The sequence below is a fragment of the Delphinus delphis genome, chromosome 3 (genome assembly GCF_949987515.2).
Source record: "Delphinus delphis chromosome 3, mDelDel1.2, whole genome shotgun sequence".
NCBI lineage: Eukaryota > Metazoa > Chordata > Mammalia > Artiodactyla > Delphinidae > Delphinus > Delphinus delphis.
Window position 1 is genome coordinate 57,019,661 of NC_082685.1, and position 8,363 is coordinate 57,028,023.

The window sequence follows — 8,363 nt, forward strand, 5'->3', positions numbered from 1 at the left end:
GAGTTACTGCAGGTTAGGCACTTAGCACAGGGCCAAGCACATGGTAAGCACTCAAAACACAGAGGGTAGTGGGATCATTTTTAATGTCTGTATACTAGTTAAGTCATATCAATATGATTGTAACTACTTAATAGCATCACTCTCTCCAGATAGGTCCATTCCTGTCCAGGAACCTGATTCATCCCAACAACAAAATTAGTTCAGCCATTACACACACCTGGGAAACACAATTCAAGTGTCACAAACCACTCACACTGCTGCACTCACTCACACAGTGGCCATACATATCAATTCCCCTAGTACACTGCCACACTGGCCACACACACTTTGGGACTTCCGTGGGGAAACCACCCCCAATCTCTCATCAGGTGCAACTCAACTAGTACATAGCTACTGGCCCCATTTCCTGCCACTCTCACAAGGCTGTAGAACACAAAGCACCGCCCACCCAGCAGTGATCTGCTCTCTCAGTTAAAACAAGGTCCAGAACCTCCCACGCAAGCTCCTTAAGGACCATCCCTAATCAGTCTCTCTCTCCATTCCGCCATTTTTTGTACAGAAACCGAGGCATCAGTTCCAGAGCGCTCCCTTTTCCAAATCTAAAGCAGGAAAGAGGGCTGGCCCCTGATCTCAGAAATCTACCCCACCCCTCAGCACCACCATTTCCCAGTGGTACATGTGTGTAGGAACAAGGCCAAGATCCCTCATTCCTTCAACACACCCTTACAGGCCACTCCTGTGCTTCCAGTTGTAGGGCCAGCTGGGCTGTAGCCCTTATTTCCTCCAGTTAAGGCCTGGGACCTCCCAGGGGCTTCCAGGAATCCCTTGCAGCCAGGGAGCTCCCCCTAAATGTGCCACCCGGAAAGACTTCAAACATTCCCTAGTTTTGCCTGGCTGTTTAACACTGCCTAATTCCCCAGCCTCTCTGTGCCTGGATCCCAAATCCTGCCTGTTGATCCAAGATTCCAACGGCTGCCCCCCTTCGAGACCTCATGCACGCACACACAGGCACTCTTTAAGAGAGCATAGAACCACTAGGTGGCCTGTGCTCTAGAATGGGGGAAAGCAATGATTCTGGGCTGTGGGCAGTGCTACAATCACCCACGTCTCATCCCTTACTCTCACCCTTCAGGTAGGGCGGGGAAACAGCGGGGGGAGGTCTGGCCTCCTTCCACAACATCCCCACTCCCAGATGGCTGGAGGCAGCTCTTCCCAGCATCCCCTTCCAGGCTTTTATTCACCAGAAAGGGTATCTGAGCTCCCCTTTTGTCCCCCAAGAGAAACAGAGGGACACAAACCCTATGCAGGGGCACACAGGCTGGCCAGGCATGTCCACCATCTAAATGCCTACCCATTCTGTTTTTAGGCACATTCTTTTTTTTTTTTTTTTTTTTGCGGTACGCGGGCCTCTCACTGTTGTGGCCTCTCCCATTGCGGAGCACTGGCTCCGGAGGCCCAGGCTCAGCGGCCATGGCTCACGGGCCCAGCCGTGGAGATCTTCCCGGACGGGGGCACGAACCCGTGTCCCCTGCATCGGCAGGCAGACTCTCAACCACTGTGCCACCAGGGAAGCCCTAGGCACATTCTTGCAGGCCTTGCCAAGTGGGTATGAAAGGCATAGGCCCCAAAGGGGCCCAGACAGCCTGCCCCAAGTCCCTGGGTGTCCCAGGAGCTGGTCCTGCTCAAAATCATCTGGCTTGTATAAGAGTCCAGCAAAAATGTCCAACTACCCACGCCTACTACCCTGAATCCATAAGCACCCACAGCCGCAACCCTTTAATTTGATAAGGCCATTTTCCACCAAGCATTGCCTATGGGCCAGGCTGGGCCAAGTGCCCATTTTCCAGATGAGAAAACCAAGCAAAGGAGAGAGAAATTAGTTGCTCAAGAATATACAACTGAAAAGTCATGGGCCTGTGATTCAAATACAGATTCGACTTCTGTTCCTCAAAGGCTACACAGTTTAGGCTCACACCCATATGCATAAACACTAAGGAATGTCCATGCTCACAATTCTCTCACACGTTCCTACACACATGGGCAGCCCCCTCCCGCACATACTCACACATACAAGCAGGCCTACACTCTCCCACGCCTGGGGCCTGTCAGCCACATTCTCCATGGCTCCCTCCCTCCAACAGGGACAGGGACAGGCAGGGAGTCCACATTCCCAGGTTTCCGCCCTGACCCTGCCCCCCCACCCTTCCCACTCAAAGCTCACATTCCTCCTGCTACAGCCAGATAACCAGCCCCAGGGGGAGGCCTGGGAGAAAGCAAGGCATTCTGGGGGCCAGACTGCTGGGCCTACTCTGGGCTGCCTAAGCCAGCTCTACTGCCTGGATCTGGCAAGGTAGGAAGCCAGCAGCTTTCCCTGCAGATAGCCCCCACCCTTCTAGCCACGCTAGACCCGAGGCTTCCCTCCATATTCCAGGAACTTTCTTATGCTCAGAGATTCACACTCCAGGAAGGGCCCCCAAGGGTCTCCCAACTCACCCTTTGGATGCAAAATCCCTTATACAGTTAGTAACTAGAGCAGGACCTAGGGAGCTCCCAGGACTCCTCTCTCTCCCACTCTTAAAGCATCTCTCAGCAGGTGAAAGCGCAGGTTCCATGCACCAACAGCCCCCAGGCAGTTTTCCCCATCTGGGGGTAGTGGCAGTTAATTCTCACAGCTCTGCCTGGGGTGCAGCCACTTGGAGGGCTCAGCAAATCTGGAGATATTTGCATACCCAGATGGCCGAGCCTGGAATTTCAAAGAATTCCCCAAGAAGAGGCAGCTGGCTTCCGGGTAGTGGCCCTGGAGGCTCACAGCTGTTGGGCTGGAAGACTGGGGAGTCTAGGGCCCCAACACACAAGATAAGATTGAAAAGGACAAGGGAAGAACATCTCCCAGGCCCTATCACCAGCCCCCAGCTCTGTTCCTCCTGTCCCCAGCCCTCCACCCCTCAGGTATGAAAAGTCATGTCCTGGTTGCCCAGAGTAGGTAGGCAGGCAAAGGAGACAGGGCTAGTTGGCTAGAGTCAGAGAGACTGCCTGCCTTTGGGGAAAGGTAACAGTGGGCACCAGACAGAGAAGTGCCAGAAATATGAAATCCCCCTGTTCACATGAAGCAACAGACAGGCCTTTGTCCCCATGCAACCTGCAGTTAGGTGGGCAAAGCCCTGGCCTGGTCCCTACGAACCTGTCCACACACAGGCATATGGCTACTATACCAATGGTGAGGGGAATGGGGAGCTGGTGGCTTGACACTTCTGGCAGGCCTTGGGCTAGAATACTAATCTGTTCCCTCATTGTGATTAAGGCTATGATGGAGCATAATGAGCTCGACACTGGGCCATCCAGTTCTGGATAAACAGTAAACAAAGCCAAACCCAAACAGGCCTCCCCACCCCAACCAAAGCTCCTCCCAGGTTCTGTCCAAGCCGATTTACTGACCACCTACCTCATGGTTGTTACAGCTATAGGTCACCACTGCCCTCTGCTGGCAACTCAGGCACTAGCATCCACTCAGATACCAGCTCGCTCCCTACCCAAGCAAATGCACTTCAGTCACCTCCTCCATCTGTGGGCATAGAAACTTAAGCCTACCCAACTGTCACTTAAGTCAGAAGGTGGCAGGGGGCAGGGTTAGCAGGGAGGAACCCAGGGACACAGTGTGTCAGAGGAGAAATCACAAAGGAATTCTGCCCCTCTTCCCAAAATTTACGTCCAAAACTTCAAGTGTCCTTTCTCTCCAGCTTAGAGGTTAAAACCCCACACTCATGGGAACAGTGCCTGCCCCATAACCTGTTGCAATGCAGCAGAACCTCCCCTTTACCCCTTGTCTTATGCCTTCTCTTTGTCCCCTCCAAAGGAGGGCCAGGCTTAGATGATCTGGAACCATCCTTTGAAAAAGCTCAACTTCTCTGGCATGTCTGAGAAAGCCTTTGTTCCCCTGGTTCCTTCTGTTACACTGCAGCAGGTGACTGGAAGTCCTGGGTGCCTCTGAAACAAGGCCAGCTCCCCTCAACTTTTACTGCAACACCCTGCAAGCAGCCACACCTTTCAAAGATGGCAGAGATGTGGAATGGAGGTGGGGGGAGACTGCCCAGAAGGACCTAACCAGTATTGCCCCTTAATTAGCTGGGGGAAGCTCCAGAAGCCCGTCAGGTAGGTAGCCTAGATTTGCCAACTACCTCAAGCATGGAACATCTCTCACCCCTGAGCTGGCTCTGGAGCCCAAATGTCAGGTTGTACTTGTGTACTGTTTCTAGAAACCTCCAGGTCAGAAGGCCTAAGTAGCAGTTTTAGAGCTTTCAAAGCTACTCACTTCCTATGGAAAACTTCAAAGGTGAGAAAGCTGGCCAAACCCTTCCTACTCACTCTCGTCCTCTATAGAGGCCCTACAATTTAGGGTAGGGGAGTACCCTTTAAGAGTCAAGATTTTTAAGTACTTAGGAAGAAATTCAAACAGGAGAACAAGTGGCTCAGGGCAAGGAGCGAGGTTCCTGGGAAAATGGCTGCTGTCGCCCCTCGTAGCCTTAGAAGTCTGAAAAGGAACATGGCACACTGACTGAGGCTGGTGCTGCTCTTCTCTGGACATCAGTCACCAGAGGCCTGGGCACTCAGTAACTTCTTGGCCTTTCCAAAGGTGATCAACCATTTGCTTTCAGTGTATATACACTGTAGGGTTATCAGGAACCCCAGCCCTGGAAAAGGCCATTCTATTAATAACAACTCACACAGGAGATTAAAAGCAAACAAAACCCCCACTCAATTGAAAACTATTAAGTGCTATCCTGGTGCTAAGACATTCATATAGTTCTTCATCCGATAAGAGGCAGGCTACAGTTTGCCTCCAGTTAAGGTGCAGCTCCACAAAAAATTCAAAGATGAAAAGTAATCAATTGTCACAAAAACGTCTGACTCTGCCTCTTCTTCAATCAGCCCAGGAGCAGGCACTGAGAAAGGGCAAAGCTGGCTGGTGACTGTGTCACACATTGAGCCACTGAGACCAAAGGCCTTAAAGGCTTTACAGTCAGTCCCAAGCTTTGAGCTTTGCCACTTATATTGACTAGGGTAAAATATGGCAACAATGGGGGAATGTATGTGTTTCGGGATCACCCTGAGAAGGTGATCCCATGGCCGGTTTTCATTATTTCTAAGCCCATCCCAGGAATTGTATTCAGGCACCTCTGAATATCCCTGGAAATATTCAGAGGTGCCTGAATACCAACCACTTATACCAGCTGGGGCTAAGGTTAGGAAAAGGCTTTTAAGGAAGCCTTTTGTTTGGTACAGAGAACTCAGAGCCACTTTTCATCTAAGCACATGCACAACAAAGGAATGATGAAACAGGAAACAGGCTCCAGGAGTGTCCCAAAGGAAGTCTATTTTCTCTTCCTGGATGGATATGAATGTATATTCTGATAGTTTGCTACCTTCATAGTTATTCTCATATTAAAAGTCTGTTTTCTCCACCCTCTCCAGGCTGCTGGCCCCGGCCAGGATCCTGAATGGCTTTTTAGCACGCTCTAAGTTCTACATTTGGGAGCTACCAGATGACAAACCTGACTGGCTGAAAGCCGGACTGGCCTTGGGTACCTCCATCTTCTTGTGGATCTATCTCATCAAACATAATGAAGATGTTTTAGAATATAAAAGAAGAAATGGGTTGGAATAAACTTTTGATATACTAATACAGTATGTCCCATATAGTGATTATAACTGTTCCTCTGGATTTACCAATCTGTTGAGTTATAAACATAAGAGAAAAAGTTTTACGTGATATTACGTTGAGTCAGCATTTGTGCTTTGCTTAAATGGGAAAAAAAAAATCTGCTTTCTCTACCATCACAATCACCAGAATAACCCATCATGTGAAATAAAGACTGTTTCACAAAGGGAATGAAATGGAGATGGCTTCCTAACATGAATGACAATTTTCTGCAGGGGTAATAAAGATGCTATTCCTGAGTAGGAAGGAAGGAAAGATGTGTTCATAATTCAGAAGATCTAGGAACTGAAGAAAGTTCTTCTATTAAAACCTAGCCACTGGTTGTTAATGGGTATGGTACAGCAGACTAAGACAAAAGCCACAGTTTCACTCTAATTGCAGACAAGGGGCGGTTTACAGGCATTCCAACTGTAGTTTAGAAATAATTCATTTCTCCTGACAACCTACCTAGGGCTCCAAATTACTTGTTGAGGCAAAGAGGAATGACTAGAAAAGTGGAATACTGTAGCTGTTGGAAGTAGAAAAGGAATGCCTCAATTTCTAGGTCAGTGCAGAGAACATGGGCCCCCCTCTCTGACCACCACATCCTTCTCTCTAAAGACCTCCCTGCTGCTCCCACCCCAAGAGTCCTCTTTCCAAATCTTTATATTACAAACTAGCAGGACAACACTACCTTTGACCACTGGCCAGTAACAGAGCATGCAAGTATCCAAAATCATGTAGCTTTACCAAAAGAGACTGTTCCAACTATAACTTGATCAAGCACTCCATGTTGTTAAGAAGCAAAGCAGGGGCTTCCCTGGTGGCGCAGTGGTCAAGAATCTGCCTGCCAATGCAGGGGACACAGGTTCGAGCCCTGGTCTGGGAAGATCCCACATGCCGTGGAGCATCTAAGCCCGTGCGCCACAACTACTGAGCCTGCACTCTAGAGCCCGCAAGCCACAACTACTGAAGCCCGCGTGCGCCTAGAGCCCGTGCTCCGCAACGAGAGAAGCTACTGTAATGAGAAGCCTGCGCACCTCAACGAAGATTAGCCCCTGCTCACCACAACTAGAGAAAGCCCGTGCACAGCAACGAAGACCCAACACAGCCAAAAATAAATAAATAAAATTAATACATTAAGAAAAAAAAGAAGCAAAGCAATTAACATATACACACTACTATATATAAAATAGATAACCAACAAGGACCTACTGTATAGCACGGGGAACTATACTCAATATTTTGTAATAACCTATAAGGGAAAAGAATCTATCTATCTATCTATCTATACACACACACACACATATATACATATATATACATATGAAACTGAATCACTTTGCTGTACACCTGAAACTAATACAACACTGTAAACCAATTATACTTCAATTAAAAACAAAAAAGAAGCAATGGGAACCCATACACTGACATTCCTTTGTAACCACTGCCCACCAAGATAATCAAATCTACTGCAAACAAGCTTTCACATGTGATAAAACTACAGACACTTCTGTAAAAAGCAATGTGATCCTAGATGAGACCCATCCTGAGTTACGCACTTTTTTTGTGAGTGGGGAAGGTGGTCTCCTCACTGAGCCTTCATTCTGGCCAAGGCATATGTAAGCAGACTGCACCAAATATGTTCCAAACTCAAATGAGCAAGACCAAACTGCATTCAAAAGCCAAATGTTTCATGAACACCAGGATGACTTTTACTTAAAAGTACTCTTGTGAAAATATCTACATTATGACCTAATAAATGGTAATAAGCTGGCTGCTGTTTAAGATGACAAAGAATGGGGCTTTCAGGATCTGTGCAACTAACCCATGGTCAACAGTCAAAAACTGAATTCCCACTTACCCATGATACTGAGAATGAGGGTAATTTTAGGTTAGAGCTCAATTCTAACTCCTTTACCCACAACTATTAATAGTCAAACTTCTTTGCAAGGTCAAGGATGCTAGAAATGCTAATAATAAGTAGCCAGCAGCTAAAATGAAGCACTTTAAAGGTTTCAGGTATCACACCTTAGTTCTGAGATGGAATAGTGACACTGAGAGATAAGACAAGTTAAACAAGTTTAAAACCAAAAGCAGTGGACATTTATTCCTCAATTTTTGTGCAAGAGTGTAAAGATGCATTTGAAAGAACCTGACGGCTAGAGAGCATCAGCCATTGCTTTCAGGCTGGCCTGGTTTACAATTAGATTAGGAGAAGTAGGGGGAAAAAAAGTAACTTGCCTAGTTCACAGGAACGATGTTTCTGGCAAACACAGCTGTTTACAAGTTTCAAACTACATTTTACTAGCGTCAAGGGAAGACCAAAAAGCCACATACAGTACAATTTAAAATTGGATGAACATCCTGCAATGTTAGTGCAAAGTAATTATGTAGACTCTCCAATACAAGATTGTGCTCATGTTTCCCAGGTTTGGTCAATGTTGTTTTTACAATCACAATCACAGAAGCTGAACTTACCAAATAGCAATGCCTTTGTTTTATGTCCTATGTACCAAAGGAATGTCACAAGGTTTCAGTGAAATGCAGCTTAGTTTCAATAATAAAGCAAATTTCTTATTTAGTTTAACAGTCATGTTCCTGGAATACTGCACATATAAATTTCATGAAAATTCTTTTAAGCTTATGTGTTTATCTTGTTCAGTAA